Source organism: Choloepus didactylus, chromosome 10 (genome assembly GCF_015220235.1).
Source record: "Choloepus didactylus isolate mChoDid1 chromosome 10, mChoDid1.pri, whole genome shotgun sequence".
NCBI lineage: Eukaryota > Metazoa > Chordata > Mammalia > Pilosa > Megalonychidae > Choloepus > Choloepus didactylus.
This window is the reverse complement of record NC_051316.1, coordinates 80,159,777-80,180,736: the sequence shown is the minus strand read 5'-3', so window position 1 is coordinate 80,180,736 and position 20,960 is coordinate 80,159,777. Positions and strand designations below refer to the sequence as shown.

Sequence of the window (20,960 nt, the reverse complement as noted above, 5' to 3'; positions counted from 1 at the left end):
CTGCTAGGATGAACTTCATGTCCTAATAGTCTCATTATTATATCTGTTGGGGTTTGTATGTGAGACCCCAATAAATGGAATCTTTATTCTTCTCCAAGTATAGCAGCATCTGTAAAAGTTTACACATAAAACAAGGGCATGGAAGATTGGGCTAAAAAATTTACCTTGATTACACTAATGTTGTCCAGATAGGTAAGAACGGCTTTAAGTCATTTGCCAAATGGCCTTGCTAACATTGATCCTCAGAATTAGACAGGCTTATCCACTTAATCAACCAGCATTGAGTGACAAAGGCTTTCCACTACAGAGAAAAAAGCACTGAGAACAACAGGGGGACAAGTATTTTGTGTCACTCCTTCCTAAGAGGAAGCAGGATAGAGCTGAACAAAGTATTACAAGTTATTATCCCCATAATTATCAAAGAGATAATTTACTGTACTTCCCTTGCAATGAGTTTGAGAGTAAAAGCATGTTAGCAAGAGGCCAAGTACATATTTAGAAAAATAAACAAATAAAGAAAATCTCTCCTTATGGGAACCAGGAGTGAGGATATAGAATTCCCCTATACAATAACTCTACTTCAACAAAACTATCAGCAGCCCTATCAATGGCCCTGATCTTCTTTCCACTATTCTTGTTCTGACAATTCTGAACTGGAAAAAAATAAATTTTACTTAATGACTTTCTAATAATTTATTTTAAACCTTATGTGAAAAATGTGGAGAAAATAATATTTATACAGCATTATAAATACATGAGTTTTAGTATCAGCTGGGATCTCATAAGTATAATGCTTTTACTTAATTCTATCCCCCTCCTCAACTGTTCAAGGCAATCTTTGTTCATTCAATCTCAGCAGAGCTTCCTAGATTTAAACTCCCTGAGAATATACATCTGTGAGTGATGCATTCCTCAACATCCTTTTAATCTCCTTTTCAATGTGTACATATATTCATTCCTTCTTTTATTCTATCTTACAGGAAGGAATGTTGTAGTATTGATGCCTTCCTCTTTGACTCCCCTGCTCTATCAATCACCTTCTTTCTGACATATTAGCAGTCTCTTCCTCTACACTGGCTTCTTTGCCTTTCCCAAAAATTAGGCTTAAACTTCTCCCCATTTCCCATGTAAATATTGCCCTAACTCTCCCTTACTTTTCACCATCAGCTTCTTTAAGCAACACTTAGCATTGTGTCTATTTCTTCATGTCTGGCAGTGACAAGAGTCCTCACCGATGAATCTCTTTACAGGAAGAAATAAACTATTTATTATATTGGCACGATGTTATGAACCAATAATACATCACAATCAAACTCCATTTTATACCTTACTTGATAGTGGTTAAATGGAATATTAAACTACTTGAAAGGAGTATTAAATTCTCACCGTGCAATTTGCTCCTTCAGCAGTACTTGAGGACATCTAGTCATTCTTAAGTAATTCTTGAATGTCTAACACCCTTGGGATGTCAGACTATCATTCATATCATTTACCCTCTTCTTCCTTCTTCTTTGACTGTGACACAAACTGAAATAACATATTCATTTTAACCTCAGTGTGATTACTTCATTTGAATATTTGCTGTAGTTTTTCCACCAACATTTGTACAAATTCACAGCTCTTTATAAATTGAACTGTTGACAACAACACTAGATAAATAGGGGAAATAATTGGTCATAGTGGAGTATTCCACACAAGTTCAGAATATTTGTAGCTCATGGGAGAGCATTTGGCTTCTTGACTATGTTTGGTGCCCTCATCTGCTTTAGTCAATGAGATTATGCACCAAGAGTATGAACAAAATGAACTTATTAATGAAGTATGTGTATATATGTGTAAGCATATATAATGAGAAATAAGTTCAGAGAAAAATACTATTGCTATATAACACCAACTCTGTTTAGGTGGCATTAAACAAAGTAGAGGTATATCTGATATGTGCACAGAATTTTAGGTTTTACAAAATATTTTAATAATTCTCATCCTGCCTAATTGTCATGGAATTACCATATAATGGGTATAATTATTTCTATAGCACAGATGATGAAATTAAGGCTTTTAGAATAAAATGGTTTTCAGAAGATCACTTTGTTTTAAGTAGAATTGTAAGATCTTCTGAGACTGGAGCTTATCCCTCTCTCTTACATTTTGGGTGGCTACAAAACTCTGTCATGTAGCAGTATTCTTTGCCTCAGAACATGCCCAAATGTTTCTTTATATGAGCAGATTTTGAGATTAGACTACTGTCCAGATAAGAAATCAACAAGCTCTGAATACCCTTTCATATGTTTTTGTATTCCCCAATGAGTGTATTTTTCCTTCTTCTAATGTGTTTTGTTATATCCAGAACTATGAATTAATCCAGAAAAACCTTCCATTTCTCCATTAGAAAACTTGACTCTCATGTTTCTGTACTGGGCATTAAAAAAATAAGCTAATAAATCTTTGATGTGCAAATCATAATATGGTCTCAGGGCAATGAAAAGCTACTGATATCGCATGGACAGCTGGAGAAACAAAATTCAGTTTTTCTAATTTTTCCATTTGTATTTCAGAATCTCCTATTATTGTATATTATAACATTTTTGATTCACAGGGAAATTTAAATCTCTGACCTAAAGGTAGCATTTGGTTGATCAAATTTTGCTGATGGTATATCTGTTTAAAATATCTATATGTCAACATATTTACACATAATAATTCTTTTATTTGAGGGATTGGGAGCCTACAAATATAGGATCTTGTTAGGATCCTGTATATAACTTTTCTACACAATAATTATCCCATACAATTATTGTTGCTTATTTGCAATAATAAACTTAAATATTGGCACTATCCTTCTGCAAAATCATGTAAAATTTTGTTGTACATGACACAAATAAGATACGTTATGATTATTCCCAGGATGGGACGAAGATTTTCATTTTCACCAGAGGTTAAAAACATTACTTTGATCTCCAACATAGTAATGAATCAAGTGTGACCTGGAGCTATATAGCATACGTGCAATGAGGTAGATTTTAAAAAGTAAAAAGTGACCATTTCAGCTTCAGCAAAGATGGAGTAAATATTTTTAACTAAAAACCCTGGACGTTATATATAAAATAAACATAAGACTGAGAGGTGGACAGAAAAATGCAGTCTAGCTAGTAAATCCAGCTCCAAAGAATGAAAAACAATGTTGATTTCCCTGGCTTTTTTTCTCCCCCTTTATACATCCCAGAATTAGAGATGAAGAAGCTGGCAACGCAGATATGCCAGTGGGAACAGACAACAAAAGCGCCAATAAAAGCCTGTCTCAAGCTTACTCAGGAAAAGGTAAACCTAGCAACACTAAAAGCTTTCAGGCAATATCTGCTCTACTCCAGCCAAACACCACAGAAAAATTGTGATCCCACCCACCTATGTTGGCAAAGACCAAGTGGGGAACCCAAACTTCCACCCTCACCAGGCAGTAGGGTTCCCACCCTAGGGTGGTATCACAGAAGGCCAAGTTGACAGCCAGGACTTATCACCACCTGGCAGTGAAAGACCTTTTGTGAAAAAAAGAGAAAAGGAAAGGTAAAAAAGAGAGAGAGAGAGAGATTTCCATATACAGTTTGAAGCTTTTTTAATGTCCCATATGATATGCAGATTGTGGAGGAGGAATGGTAAACTCTAATTGTGTTAAACTAAACTATGCAAAACTATGACTCTCTCAACTTGCATGCGTCTTAACTAACTCATCAGCTAGTCACACTGGATAGTCTGTGTAGCAGCAAACTTGGCAGCACGTAAGGTGATTCAAGTCCATGTCCGTAATTCTGTGCATGGCAGGGCTGAGATGACTGATGGCCATGACTGTAAATAGTGGTCAGAATTTCTAGGCAATAATCTTTCACCTCCATTTATCTATATATAGTTTTGCTCTTTTGTCCTCATTAATTTTGTTTTGTTTTCTTCTAAACTCACCCTTTCCTCTGTTATTTGTGGTTATAAGAGTGTTCATGGCATACCTTTGTATTATATTTTAATTTTTCTCATGTAATTTATATGTATGACTTAATTTGAAGCACAATGTAGCCTTAGGCTGACCAGAAATTAGAAAATGTGGAAATTGCGATTCAAGAGTTCTGAGAAATGGACTTGGGGATTTTGCTTGGAAGTTCTTGCCAATTTTTTACTTTGGCCAACTCTTGGTTAAAGAACTGTTTTTAATCTGTGAAGATTGTCTTTTTGACAAAAAACACATATGAATCATTGAAGAATGAAGAGAAAAAAGCACTTAGCTATCACTGTGACAGATGGCAAGGCATCCTTAGTGTAACTGTGTAGACTGTTGTCACCAACTAGCCCATTTCCCTTTGGGACCCTTCCACTGGGTCCTTGGGAAAAGCCTCTGTTTCCCTCTAGATCAAAACTACTGACTACAAGATTTTAATTGTAGACATAATTTTAGTTTACCATTCTTTACTTGTTATCTTATGTTTTACAATGCTGCTGTAAACAGTAACAATCTATTTGCCCCAGTTAGTTTTCTGTCAGATTTTACAGTGCATTGCTTAGCTTAGTCTCTTTACTTGTTATCTTATGTTACTGCTGTAACCTGTAACCTAATACTTACCCCAGCTCTTGTCAATCTTCCAGCCTGCCTGCGCTTACACACTTCCAATTAACCATAACCAATGTATATTTGCCAATGTCGCTATCTCCATCTCCCTTTGTCTAAATCCTATAAAATCCCTAAACTCTAGGGCAGACAGATCTGAGCATGCTTTGCTTCTGTCTCCTTACATGCAGTTATGTAATAAAGCTCTGTCTCTCTTTGAAACCCTGGTGTCACAGAATTGATTCCTGAGTGCATCGGGCAGTGAGCCTTCCTTTAATCAGCAATATTAGCTTCACAGTTAGATTTTTCTCAACAAAATACAAAAAGTAAGCTGCAGAAACAACCTGACAATTAAAATGTTCTCTCCCCTAGTTTGTTCTAAAATAATTTCCATTGCATAGATGTGTTGAGAGTGCTAAATGAAATTATATTTGTAACAAGCTTTACACAATGTCTCTTGCATAATAGATGGTCTATAAATACATTTCCTTTATGATTAAGGCAGCTTTAACTGAGAGGTTCTATTTGTTTTTACAATGTGTCCCTAGGACTTCATAACTGTGTCACAGACTGAAAAAATTATTGGGCAATGCTGCCCTAGGGCAAAGGGAAGAATCCAGGCAGTACACTGCAGCATGTCACATAGCAGGCAATTTAAGATTCCAAGTTCTGAAATCCCCATCTCTCCAAACAGTCCCTGGAATAGATACAGGACATTTATTTCATGAAATTCAAAACTAACCTTTTACCCTGTCACATCCATGCTTACCATGCACTCATGAGAAATGAGAACATCAAATAAAATCAACACCTTGTTACTGATACATAGTTCTAAGTGATTAATTCAGAATTATAATATTTAATAGATCCCAAGTTTCTAGTTCCTGAATTTTTGCAGTGTTTTCTGACCTAATGAATTCACTAATTTCTTTGTGAAGAGGGCAATGATTACTTCCTGTTTTGTCCCCCATGCCAGTCCTTATGGATGCAGCAGTCTGAAAACTTGATCCTTTATCTTGAATTTGTTCACAGTTATAGTCACCTCAGAATTCTGGGGGTTTGCAGCTCAAGTACACCATGTAGATTCAGGAACTAAGCATTAGCATTGCCAAGTTTAAATCATTTTCTCTATTCACAACTTAGTTTCACAGGACACATGGACTGAAAATTCAAACTCTAATTTTGTTAGTGGAAAAGATTTTCTTGATTCTTTTTTAATGGAGTCTATAAAAGCAGCAGTTTAGTTTACATGGCCTGGAATCCTCACTCAACTGAATGATTGAAAACACCTTAAAAATAAGATGTTAAATCATAAAGGACTGTATTGCTTGAAAAGAGCAGATTCTCTCACCCCAATAAAATGGCATTCCTTGTCAACAGGAACATAAACAATCCTTGCTGACCTTTATTAAACCATCACAAATAAACTCCTTCAGATGACTGGTAAAACAAGGTTGAAAATTAAATAGAATGAGGAAGTTTACATCTAGATGTGGAGAGACATAGCTGTCTTTCCAAGCAGAGAAGTTATAAACTCCCAGTTGAATTCTAAAGGGATAATATAATATGCTAACATCAACATAGCACAAAGCTTACCAGTAACGAAGTAAATTTTTTTCAAATATATCTTAAAAGCCAAAATTAATAATAATAATCCTTCTGAGGAATATTTAGGAATATTTACTGTTTGTCATCATTAGACAGGGTGCTACTTAAGTCCTGGGTTAGAAGGAGGTCCAAAGAGATAGATAGCTAACACAATTTCAATACAAATAAGAATTTGGGAGTGGGGAAATGAGAAAGAAAAAAGAAGAAAGTAGAGGGAGGGTCAGTAATTGGGAAGAGGCTGAAACTTGTGGGAAAGATGGAGTTAGGAATTTCTAGGATCAGTGTGATTGAAGGAATTGTAAGAAAAGATACTTAACATACATTTTTTTTTAATGTCACATAAAAATCCCTTGGCTTCTCAAGATTATCCCATATGGGTGTATACATATGAAAGGGACAATCAATTGAGTCTACATTAAACAAGGTGAAGAAATATGTTAGGAAAATCACAGACATCTGTTAAGTGGCCATTACCCAGGCCTCACCTGCTCCCCATCTCCTTGTCTGAGGAAGTCACACACACTAAGTGGTGATCCTCTGCCTTCTCCTATCCCCATATCCTTTTCTATCATGTGCCATTCTACAACTTGGGGGAGACATTGAGTTTAATGAAAAAGCCCTGCCAGACCTTAAATCCTGAAACTAAAAACAAGCATCCCCAAATGCTTATCATAACAGGAATTCTCAGTGGCAAGGCCCCCTGCTCCCGAATTGGACAAAACCACACTCACACAGCATACATTAGTCTCTCTTCTCCAGCATGAAGTGGAGTGTGCTGAGCTGCCATCCATTGACCCTGACCCAGAGTGTTTTCGTCCCCCCTACAGACTGGCCATGATGGGACTTCTTCTCCTGCTCTTTTGGACTTTTTTGTGCTATGTGAGTAACAAGGAGATTTGCTCTTTCTGGACTTTTTATTCTGTATTCTTGCTTTATCCAACCTCAAAAGCTACATTTCCTAATCCCTTCTTAATTCCTTCCTGTATATCCTTAGTCCATATTACCAAAATCATACTCATGATCTTACTTGTATTTTCACAGTCTTACACCTTGCAGTCTGAAAATTTTCTTCAAAACCTCATTAACTTTCCTCATTTTTTATGGCTGGAAAATATTTATTTATTCCCAAAAGCTCAGCTCACCTCTTTGACCAGACAGAATTGATTGCTTCCACCTTATGAACCTATTTCCCAAAATATTCTAACCACTACTACTTGTGAATTATATAGCAGCCAAGAATCAAGAACCAAGTTTTATGCACTCCTATATTCCCCTCAATGTTTTGCACATATTGGGCACATTACAAAAATTTTGCTAAATAAACTAATAAATTAACCAAATATAGTGTACTGTTCTAAGGATTCCACAACTTATTACCATATGGTCCTTTGGGGATTTTCTTACACTCTTGGTGCCTCAGAATTTTTGCATGTGCACTTTTGCTGTTTGTTTGTATTGTTTTGTTTTATCTTTAAAATGTGACGGTCATTGTAGTGGCTTAGAGTATGTATCCCAGGAAAACATGTTCTTAAACTTATTCCATTCCCATGGGTGTGAACCCATTGTAAGCAGGACCTTTTAATGAGATTACTTTAGTTAAGGTATGTCCCAACTGAATCAAAATGGGGCTTAGTCTTATTACTGGAGTCCTTTTAAGTGGAATGAAATTCAGACACATGCAGAAAAGAAGCTACAGGAAGAAACTGGAAGTCAGCGGAAGCCAGGAGAGGCCACCATGTGCATTGCCATGTGACAGAAAAGTCAAGGACCAGGGTCCTGGCAGCCAGCCCTAGAACACCACAGTCTTCTGGAAGAAAGCATCACCTGGATGACATCTTGATTTTGTACTTCTGCTAGCCCCAAAACTTTGAGCCAATAAATCCCTGTTGTTTAAGCTACCCATTGCATGGTATTTGCTTTAGCAATGAGGAAACTAAGACAGTCATACCTAACTCATGGATTTTATACACACCTTAATGCTTAAAAAGGACTTAGAGCTGTGCTTGCTATAAAGTAAGCACCTCATAAATGTCAGTTGTTATAATTTTTAAATTACTTCTATGTCTTGAATATTTTATCAGTCCCAAATGGGAGTGGGGATACATATGGAAACTTCTTGAGCTATCCATCAGCTCTGGGATTTCCTATGTCTAGTTGATAAAAGGGAGAAGTGTAGGGAATGTTCTGCTGTTGTTGATTATATATTTGGATGCATTTTATGATGTAATTGGAATTTTAATGTTGTCTGTGCAAACTTTTAACAGTAATTTCTATAATGAGACACTTAGTATTAATAATGATGGAATTCCATTGGGAGGAATTATAGTAGCATTGGCATTTTTCAATAAACTAGTTTTGCTTTTCAGTGAACTAGTTTGCAAGTTAAAAAAATAATATTAGTTTTTCCAGTAGGTGAAAACAACAAAGTAAACTCTTCAGGACACTTGAAAAACATCATAGCTCTGACTGTTCTTCATCAAAATCCTTTTACTCTCCATTCACTATGCTGACTTTTTAAAATGAGTACTGAATCACATGATGGGCACAGAACTTCAGGTGATTACCCAGAGGAATTCTTTGGAAACAAGCAAATGAAAACTTTTAGGGACAATCATGAGGTTTGATTTTGACCACATAGGGGCCCTAGTCTGTTTCTTGATGTCAAACTGAAAGCAGTAATTTGCAGTGATTACTCAGTGCAATCAGAAAAGAGACCTTTCCCATCTAGAGTCTTACCCTTTAAATCTGTACTCCTTCACGGATATCAACTTTGGCAGTGAGAGCCACCATGATAAATTCTCTGGTTGGTGTGCCACATCTGTTAGTAGTGGTTCTGGGAAAAGGAAGAAAGAATATAAATTCTATGAGAAAGAGAGGTTTACATAGGTGATCACTTTTAATGAGAAGAAAAAATTGCTTTGACTCTGTCAGTTTTATGAGCATGACCTTGTAAGGACACTAATTCAAAGGAGAGTAACGAGTAACATTCAGACCAAACCACGAATGCATTTCTGATGAGGGGGTAGAAGTTATCTGGCTTTGTGGAGAAACAGTAGCAGGGGAAGTTCTAGTGTAAACAGATAGACACATGATTATATTATTTCTAAAATAGTATCCCTCAGCATTTGTGAAGGCCACAATGAAACTAAGAACACAGCTTGTCATAAACACAGTACACACAAGTACTTTTGTAAAGTCATTTATTCCATCTTTCATTCATTCATTTAGCAATCTGTTCTACTAGAGATAGTGGCAGACATATGTCTTAGAGAGGAAAAGTAACTATCCTAAAAACAGAGATAAACTAATTCTAAAAATAGTCCTGGAATAGAATAACAACTTGATTTGAAGGTTTTTAAATATACTGGAAATTTATCATGCATTTTGGCACCTCAGCATTTTTGAACACCCTTTCTAGGAATGGGGAATTTCACATATTATGAAATACAGAGTCAGCATCTTGCTTCCCACGCTCCTTTGCAGCTAGGTGCAGGTGTATGGCATTCCTGCCAATCAAATAGATCCACATGAAACATCATTTCAGGAGAAAGCTATATGCAGGCAACACCAGAAAATCCATTTCATAAAGCTGATGCTTTGTGAAACTGCAGGGTTAGTGTCCACAATAATGGCAATGAAATCTTGGTTGTCACCACCTCACATAATCCTGTGATCCTACCAAAGGGTCTGAAAGACTTTAAATATCTTCTGATAAATTCCTTTTCTTCTTACACTGGTTAGTAGTGGTTCTCCTGCAAATAAAAGCCATGACATACTGAAATATTGATAGGGGTTTATATTATATTGCTCCCAATTTCAAGAATAAATAGGTAGCAATGATTATCAGTTTGAATTATATAATAATGTAATATTTGAATTGGACTTTACAGTTACATGATTTTGAGGTCTTAGTGAGTAAGTAGTCCTTTCAAAAAGTCATTAAACACTGGCAAAACACTTTAAGGCTAAGAATTTTGATTTTAAAATGTTAATATTAATAACTTACTTCAGTGATAGATGTGAGGGTTAAATAAAATATTTTTATAAAATAGCACAAATATCTGGAACATATGTAGTGCTCACTAAAATTTTTACAACTGTGGCTGTTGTATTGGTATAAGTAGTAGTAGCAGCAGCAGCATAAACTGTGTAAATTTCTTTATTCTATTAGCTCTTTTAATCCTCTCAACCATCCTATGATGTATTACAATGTTCAGTTTCATTGATGAAGAAAATGATGGTGAAGAGGTACGTATCTCATCCAAAGTCACAAAGATTTAAAATGGAAGAGTTGACACTATGTCTCTAAAGTAAGTACTTTCCGTACTCTCCACTATTAATCACCCAAATCAAAGTCTGAGAAACATGAAGGTCAAAATTAGGTCACATCAGTGGTCAAAACCAGCATGAACAAATAAGGAAGGCACAGTATCAGGGTAGGAGTGTATTGTCCCTTGAACTATACATGCTAACACTTGTAGAGGACTATTTTCCATGTCCCCCTGCAAGCTCTTCACATGTATGATTTCATTTAATCATCACAATAACCCAAGAAGACAGGTACTATCAGTAAATGAATTATCAACCTTTCACGGGAAAACTGAGACTTGCAACTTATGCAAGGTCACCCCATAAAGCTTGGAACTGATGCTAGACAATGAGATCACAAAGTCTGAATTTTTATGCAAATGTTATCCCATCTCCAGGTCACTGAAATTAAGAACTGTGGTCTGAAACTAACCTTGATTGTACATGACAATAAAGAATGACAATATGTGAATGTTCACATGGTTTGGGGAGATTTGTTTTTGTTTATTTTTGTTTCATTTTTGTAAGAGTTCCTTTTTTGTTTGTTTTCACTTTTAAATGTACACCCAAAATGTTTTTCTACCTCTTTTTGCACCATAGGGTTGGTTGCTAATACCTTTTTTTATTAGAAAATTTGTAAGTTTACAGAAAAATCATGCAGAATATACAGAGTTCCCACATACCCCTCTTACTAACACCTTGCATTAGTGTGGTATATTTGGTAAACTTGAAGAAGAAATATTACTAAAGTTATACTATTAACTATAGTCCATGGTTTATGTTAGGGTTCCCCTTTTGTGTTGTACAACCCTATTTTGCTTTTTTTTTTTTTTTTTCCTAGTAACATATATACAACCTCACAGGTCATTAGCATCTACGATGAAGAAACGAAAGAAAGCTAAGTGTTTGATGGGCTAGGGGACAGCTTTAAGGGAAAGAGAAATGTGGATATTCCCTACAAGCAGGGAAAAGTGAGCCGTCTATTGCCTGAGGCAGTAGAGACCATTTCTCTGATCCTTGACAGTGCCCAAGGTGGGTAACAGGTACAGGGGAAGTCAGGAGGTGAAAGCTTCAGCCTCACCAAAAATTCCCAAATATCAAGCTTTGCAAGGAAGTAGTGGAGGGGCACTTAAGTACATGGGTTACGATTTATAAATCATATACAGGAACAACAGTAATGTCCTCTCATGTGTGTGTGTGTGTGTGAGAGAGAGATAGAGAGAGAGAGAGAGAGAGAGAGAGAGAGAGAGAGAGAGAGAGAGAGAGAGAGAGAGAGAGAGAAACTGCATAAGCCTGGGGAATGGAGAACACAGTGCCTGGCAGTTTCAAGCATTCAACACATTTTAGCTATTAGCATTGGTATCTGTGTCATGAATTTTTGCTTAAGTGGAATGGATTGTCACTGAGTAGCCAAGGGTAATCTCTTTTAATCCTAAATTTTAAGATTAAAGATGTCTGTATTCCTTATATTTCTGAATACTTAATATTTATCACTAACATTTTACCCCATTTTCTTTCCCCATTTACTTTCCCACAACTATGGCTATCAGTCTAAATAAAGCCTAAGTTTTGCAAACAAAGTAATTTCTAGTTTAATATATAGAACAAAATTTTTCAAGATATAGTAAAAAGTAGCTTTTACTCTATTCTTGATATTTTTTGCTAACATGATGACTATATATTATGGAAATAAACTTATCCTTTTAGTAATGCAGCTTCTGTTCAATTAAAATATGTTTATTAGCATGTGCTTGAATTACATATGAATAAAACCATGCACACAAATCATCCATGTGTGTACTTACAGCAGATAAAACTAATAGGGGTAGCTAAAATGGATGACAAACAGTCTGGCTGCAGTTCAACTACAGAGAGCTCATAATTCTTCTCTTAGTGTTAAAACCTTCACGACATTAAACAGTTATTTATTGATCTTGCTGACAAGGACAGCAAGGAACAGCAATTTTACATCTAAAAAAGAAAACCCAACTTTTCTGATGGATTATACATATCCAGTGCCAAGCATTCCATTTTCTTATTTTCCCAGTGCTTGATTTCCCTGTATTTCCAGAAAAATATACCCAGAAATGAGATAAATGCGTGGAAATATCTTCTGAGCTTTTTTAATTGCTGTCTTCCGTTTCATTCATTTATCAAAAATATTAACATTGGGAAAGGAGAAAATCTAGTAAACTAAATGCTACATTAAAAAAAAATGACTGTAATTTAAGCTCTTGGCATCAATTTACTGAGTTTCTTATTTTTTAAGGGAAAAGTTACTAATAGGAAAGATAGAAAATACGGTAATGATCAAAATGATCTTTTTACCTCCTGTTCTTTTTTGTTTTCTTCCTGTATATGTTCTTTATTTTCAACCTGTGAAACCTATAAAGCATATAACCTAGTATTTGAAAGATAATTGTTATATGTTAACTGTTGTATTTGATGGTTTTCTTTTTGCTGCTTTTAAGTATTTCTTACAACAATTTTTGTGCAATTTTTAAATATGGTTTTTATTTAGGACATTGAATATTTCACTAACTTACAATAACAGTGCTGTTAAAGTGAACTGTCATTTCCTTTCTCATTCCAGTGTTGAGAGTATTGAAAAATTTAATATGGCAACTCAACTTTTTTCAACTGCCACTGAATTTGCTAAAAATGTGGGTTCTTAAATTTTTTACTGTGGATTAATGCTAAGAAATCCATGCTCTCACTGGCTTAATCATCCTCTTCAATGACGAATCCAGAAGAATCAGCTATGAAGAAAGATCTCCACCTCCAGGGAAACTCCAGGAATTCCTCCTGGTGAGCCTCTGCACTCTGGCCCAGCTTGGTAATGATGGAGATGCAGACTTTCTCCAGCTCTTTCTGCTGATGTCCAAATGTTTTCTCTGCATTGTGTTTCTTTCCAAGACTGTTGATATTTCATTACACTCTTCAAGAATCTTCTGTTTGTCCTCAGCATTGATATTTAATATTTCTCACCTTCAAGCATGATTTTCATGTTGAAAGTGTAGGATTTAAGGGAATTCTTAAAAGACACCATACTGCTCTGCTTCTTATTTTCACCTTTGTATTTCTTAACCTCTGGAACCATACATTTAATGTCTTCACTGCTTAAATTACCCTTGTCATTTGTGATGGCAATGTTGTGTTTTTTTGCTGTACTGTTATCCATAGGCTATGATCTGAGTTACACAATGGATGCAGTAGTCTCCGAGTGCAAACTTTTCAAGAAAGCTGTCGTGGCACATCCATCTTTATAACATGATTGAGCATATTAAGTTGGTTGTCAGAGTAGATAATGAAGGTCTGCTTCTGCTTAATAAGAATGTTGTTATTGTGCTGTATCAGGACAATTGTGAACAACATTTTCCACACCAAGGGAAAGATGAGTGATAGCCAAGAACAGTAAATCTTGAACATTTTCAGATTTATCCCCAGATAGTTTGGCTTCCTGGAAAGATGCACCATGAACAACAGCTTCATCAGGGTTAGTTATTTTACATTAAAAAAGTCCTGAAGAAGTTTCCAAATCTTGAAAGTCTATGTCTAATCACTTACCAGGACAAGGCCATGAATCTTGACTTGTCTAATGTGGCATAGTGAAGGCTTTCTCTGCAAGGTCCAGAGTGCAACAAAACAGGACAGCATGCAATTCTTCAAACTGGCCACAGATAATGGAGGCATAGAAGTCAATCCCTTCATCAGCCTCAAAACTGACCTGGGTTTTGGAAAAGAGAGTACAATTAGCCTGTTCCCATGTAGTATGGAGGTTTTGATTAGTCATTTTCTTCTCACTGACAGGACTTGAACTGTACAATTGAAATGTTTGCCTTTTTGTTTGTCAAAGTCCTATCCACTTATGTGTATGTCTTCAGCTGTAGATTTTACTTTAAAAATTCCATCTCAAATAGTGAGGATTGGCACTCAAAAAGTGCCACTTTCTAAGTCAAAGATAAACATACTTTTTTGGCACCAGAATATCATGTTTAACACATACTTAATGACAGAAGCCAATGAATCTTCAGTGGTTCTTAGACTAAGACCAGCAATAAGTCCAGCATCTTTGGAAACCTGATATTGAGAGTCATTAATAAGCTAATACTTTAACAGTAGCTTTTGTAACAGTCTTCCCAAAATAGGCTTCTGTGACTTCTTTTATGTTTGCCAAAACCATGTAAGATATCTACTCTGGATAGAAGCTTTCATCTCTCCCATGAATTCCTGCTGTTTCATGGGCATGCCTACATCATTCACCACCACCAAGGGCCAAGGCTTCATATCAGACTGGATGACAGCATTATCAAATCTAAATCCAAACAACACAGTCTGATTCTTTCAGCACTTCACCAATAAATTGCATAAAATCAATACAGGTGACATAATTTGGGGTGGTCCTGTTTGGCCTAATCATAGGTAATAGCTTCACTTTCCCATGTTGGAAGACACACAGGAATAGGGGATTTCAGTTTCATTGGAAACTGCAGATCCCTTAGGCATTGTTTCTGAGTATAGATTTAGCTCAGCTCATTGAAGAAAGCAGTGGCTGGAGCTGCTTCTCTGTTCAGTGAGAGCACTATAATTTAAAAACAAAAATATACATATTATTTTCTTCTGAAAGTGAGGACAGTACTTGTTTATTGTAAAACATACCAACAAGCAGACCCTTTATAATAAATTACTCAAATTTAGGGTACCTGTAAACACTCAAGTTAGATTTTTGGCAACATTCCTACCAGCTATTTCCTCCTGCATACCTCTGCAGAAATTCAAGTATAAAAATGAACATAATTTCAGATACATGGAATCATGATATTAATGCTGATTTATACCTAAAAGTATACCACAAACATAGGTAGATGATAGATAAATAGATGCATAGATAGATACATAGATAAATAGATGGAGATATGCAGTAAGTCTCTGTTCTCAATTGAAATTTCTATGTATTAGTCAGGATTCTCCAGAGAAACAGAACTGATATACATATTTAAATAGTAAGAGGTTTATTATAGGATTTGGCTCACAGGACCATGGGTATTGAGAAGTCCAAATTCCATAGGGCAGCCCTCAAGTTGGGAACTCTGATGAAGGTTTTGATTAATTCCCCAGGAGAAGATGGCTGGCTGAAGTAGAGATAGAAAATCTTTCTAACTGCTGAAATCATCAGTTCTCCCTTCAAGGCCTTCAAATGACTGGCTGAGACTTCTCTCATTGATGAAGGCAATCTCCTTTGTTGATTGTAGATGTCATCAGCCATAGTTGCAGTAAACTAACTGATGATTTAAATCTACAAAATAACCTCACAGTAAGAAATAGGTCGGTGCTTACTTGACCAAAAAACTAGAAACCATAACCTAGCCAAGTTGACATATCTGCCTATAACAGTCTGCATAGAACAGTCTGTATAGAACAGAATTGCATTTTGCATACTTTACTTAATCTTGCCCACAGGGATGGACATTTTTATATTTACCATCTGGTCTACTATAAAAAATAGTGAAATGTAGTTTTGGCACATGTATCTCTCTGTTTTTGTACAGTTATATTCTTAATATAGAGTCTTTAAACTATTATACCTAAATTAAAGCTTATTAAGTATTTTGATACTAATTTCCAAAATAATGCCCAACAATAAATGTTGTGTTAAATCCCCAATGAATGGATCATAAAATGTTTCTTTCTTCACAGCATCTCAACACTAAGCTTTAGTTAAACATTTCAAACTTTCTCAACCTAGTAGCTGAAAAATGTATGGATGGTGCCATTATTGCTCTCTGTCCCTTTGCCTTAGGAACCACTTGACCTTAGAGTAACTTCTGCTGACTTGCAACTTAGCACAAGAGCAAAAGAAATATTTGATGTTGGAAGGCACTGAGATTTAGGGGATTGATATTTTAATGCAGCAAAACTTAGCTTAAATTGATTGATAAAAATGTATTAAAATATGCTTGTATATTAAGGGTAATACTTCTTCTCCGTTGTTGTATTTGAGTCTTGCTTTTCACAAAGCATTTGCTTCCAACAAACTCAACTACCAAGTAAAATTATACACATTCATTTAATCTAAATTACCAGCACTTCACTTTTTATTTTTAGAATAAAACAAAGTCTAACTTTTTTTTCCAATAAGCATATGATTCTTCGTTTTTTTTAAATCTGAAGACAAGGTATGTTTATCTTCATGGTATATTTTCTGCCTGATGATGTTGTTTATATATTCATATTTGGCTTAAACGTGCAAATAAGTTATTGTGTAAAAGAAAAACAAATAGAAAGTCCTATTCCTATGTAATGTCATTGCAAAATTAGGGTTTGTAGAAAAGAAGGCATTGCTTTCCTTACCTCTCCAGCTATTTCATTTTCATCTTCTTAGGTAATTTATGTTACCTTTGTTTTAACCTGACAATAATCAGTTGAGATGCCCTTTAAGCTCTATTTTGCAAGCAGTACACACTTTTTCCTCTATCTTTTCAAAAATCACAGTAGCAGTTTTAATTGGCAATCAGTATTTAACACTTTATTAGAAACCGAGATGTCTAATTGCTTATTTGATACATTTGCATATTATCTGCCCCCCCATGAAAATGACATCCCTGAAGTCAGAGGCCAGACTTTGACCTTGAACATTCAAAACGTTTGATGTAACACTGAGGAAAGAAGAGATGATTGACAAATTTAAGCTTTAAAACAAAAAATAATCAAAATCATTCATAGTTTCCTCTTAATCACATTGAAAACAGTTGCCACAATATCTGTTCACTCATAATTCTCACTCATTCCCCATCTTTGAAAGTATTAAATCAAAATATATGTGATAAATGTGAAGGAACTATTTTCATGGCTGGTTGAGAAATCACAATAGTCATTACGTAGATTTAGCTAAAAAGGTTTCTACCAATTCAGCTTCATTTTCATTTTATATAGCCATAAATTTACTAAAGTATTTGTAGCAACAAAATTATCTTGTATCATGTAAGTACATCTTCTTTAATTGATTTAAGGTGATATAATATTGTAAACTAGAAAATGTAGATGTTTTGTTATGCTAAAAGTAAGATGAAATGGAAAAGAATCAGCTATGTGCCAAAATATGAAAATGTAATGCTTCCTTCTGAGAATAAGGAAAGGACACGAGACAGTAATGTTGAAAGTAATACCTTATATTTGCAAATAATTTTAAGTGAATCCATCCTTTTTTCTTTATTATATCCTAAGAAACTCACTGTTATTAAAGCTAAGAGTTTTTAAAAATGGAAAAAAGAACAATTTAAAAATATTGCTTACAAAGGTCTCCACAACATTATTGCATCTTAGTTTCAATAGAAATTTGAAACTTCATTCTTTTAGTTGAATGTCACATACAAATGTCAAAATACTGGCTCAGAGAGAAAATATAATACAAGGCATTTGGGCAGTAACTTCTCTTCATTTTAATTGACTCAAACTGTGAGAAAAAGTCAAAATATTTGTGTTTAGGAATAGAAAGTAATGACAGTTTTCCTTCCAAATTAGTTAATTTTGAAATGGAAGCCTCCTACCTATGAGTGGGTTGTTTTCTAAATGGCAATTTGTAAATCAATTATTTGGAAACTGCCGTCTATTTTCCATTACCATAACAGAACAAATAGTGGCTATATTGTAACAATTTCACAAAATCAGGGTGCAGATATGGTCTAACTCTTTTATTTTTTAAAAATTACATTGGCACCACTCTGCCATATTAAAAGAAACTCTACTGTGAAAGACCCAGTAGGGAGTATGAAAAGACAAGCTATAGAGTGGGAGAAAATGTTCGAATATCACATATCTTATAAAAGTATATCTATAATATGTAAAGAACACTCAAAAATTAAAAAGAAAAAAGTAATAAAAGGAAAATCTGATTAGACAGATACATATGGTAAAAAAGCACGTGAAAAGATGTTCAACATGATTAACCATTAGAGAAACGCAAGTTAAAATCACGAGTTATCACTACACTCCTATTAGAACAACTAAAGTAAAATAAAATTTAAAAGATGACAGAACCTAATACAAAAATGTGGAGAAGCTAGATATGTCATACATTGCTTGTGGAATATAAAATAGTACAGTGCTTTGGAAAATAGTTTAGGAGTTGCTTATAAAATTATACACAGACCAACTATACTACTCTTGGGCTTTTATCTCAGAGAAATGAAAACATATGTTCACACCAAAACCTGCACATGAATGCTCATAGCAACTTTTTTTGTAACAGCCAAAAACTGGAAGCATCCAAATATCCTTCACTGGGTGAATAGTTAAATAAACTGTGGTACATCCATTTCATGGAGTACAAAAGAAACAAAATGTTGATATATGCAACAATAGATGGATTTCCTGAGCATTATCATTGGTGAACAAGCTGATTTCTGAAGGTTAACCACTGTATGTTTTAATTTACATTGCATGATATAACATTCTTAGAACAGTAGAGGTAAAAAACAGATTCCTGGCTATCGCAGACAGAGACTCGGTGTGGGCTTGTGACTATTAAGGGAAGTTCCTTTGTGGTGACAGAACAGTTCTTTTTCTTGATTGTGGAAGTTGTTACAATAATATATGCATGGAATGAATTTACAAAGAAATATACACGCAAATTAATACATGTAAAAATGGTAAAAACTGAATAAATTTACTGTCTGTTAAAGAATATTGTACAATGACAATTTCTTGGTATTGATACTTTACTTGAGCTATGTAAGATGTCACCACTGAGGGAATTCGGGTGAAGGGTACATAGGATGTTATGTGCTATTTTTGCAATTTCCCACTTGTCTACAATTATTTCAAATTAAAAAAAAAAAAAAAAAAAAGGAAACCCAGCATCTCCTTTGACTTTCACAATAAATCTTTTGACTTCTTCAGGAACCCTTAATGCTTACATAGTTCAAAGAGAGCATCTACTGTAGATTCCACACACAATGGAGAGAAGGGCGTCATTAGCATAGGGTTGCCTTGCCTCTCATCCCATTACTTTTGAGGAGTATTTTTACATCATCTCAGGAGACTTCTTTTTTTTTTTCCATTCTGTGATGATAGGTTGCAGGTGCTCCATTCTTTGAAGGATTGTGATTCTAATAAATTCAGCTAGAAGTGCCCCTCACTAGGTTCTGAAATCTTGCAGCACTGCTTCAATTCTCGTTCAGGTGCAATTCCAGAGTGGCAGGCACCTCTGAAATCACATAGTCATGAGAATTTTAGCATCCTACTCTTCACAGATCCACACCTGCTGTCTCATAACTGACCTAGGGATCTCCTTTTTAAAAAATATTCCTGATAAACGTCTCCACAGAGTGTCTCATAATTCACTGTTTCTGCACCCATGGGACTATTCTGAAGTGACTTCCCAGTAACTAAATCTGATCCTATAGCCAATCTTATGAGGAGACTCCTCCCTTCTAAGAGACTCAATTGATACCAATTTGCAAGTTTACCCTTTGAGAAAAATTGCACTCAGTTATTCCAGTGTGGATTTCTAAAATACAATGGTGAAGAAGAGGGAATTCAAAAAAAAACTTTTTTTTCCACTGGCATGGCATGCTAATAATCAGGATCCCGTCTTTTTTTTTTTTTTTTTTTAATATTAAACCTAACTCTTTTGACACTATTTAAAAGCTATGAAATAGAAAATTAAATTTATTTTGCCTTAATGCAGAGGACTGAATAAAGACTTATAGGACAAAATTTTCAGGAGACAGATTTGAGTTAAAAAATATATGTATTGATTCAAAATACGTGTATAATAAGCTGCTTTACCAAGTAGTGATTCTTTGTTAGATGAAAATCTCAAGAAAGTGGTTTCACAATTATCTTTCAAAAATTTCAAAGAGCATATTCCTGTTTTGCTTTGCTCTTTATGTATTCATTTGTTTGTTGGGACTCTTGGTTGCAAATAACAACAAGCACTTTAGCTACTTCAAACAAAGTGGGAGAAAACATTTTTCATAGCAAGAAATATCTGTAGGAGTAAAGTACAAAAGCCAATTGTGGATCTCAAGAATTAACTGGAACCAAGCCCCCATGTGCCTTTTGGAACTCCTGTTCAGTTTCTCAGCTCTTCTCTGCTTTATTGTATTTGCTTCGTCTCATTTTCTTTCTCTTTGGCAATCATCTACTTCTGCTGAATTAGTCAAGAGTTGAGGGATTTTTTTTAGTAGCTCCACATTTTATGGTTTTGTTTAGCCATCTGAGCCTAAATTAAATCTCTCTTTTCATGAGGTCAGCTATCATACTACAGACCCATGAATTATGGATACTGGTTCAGTGTTTGACAAGGGTATGTAACAGGCTCAGTTTGGGCCAGATAGTTATCCTTAATAAACAACTGTAATCAGGCAAAAAACTGGTTTCCCAATTTGACTGTTCATAGTACTACCATATAAAAGAACTGGGGACAAATTAACCCCTAAAATAGTGAGTCTAA

General features: G+C 35.0%; 1 pseudogene; it reads left to right on the top strand.

The window, feature by feature from the left end:
* The first annotated feature begins 3,231 nt into the window (after positions 1–3,231).
* LOC119545242 overlaps positions 3,232–20,960 on the top strand; it is a 59,176-nt pseudogene continuing 41,447 nt past the window's right edge.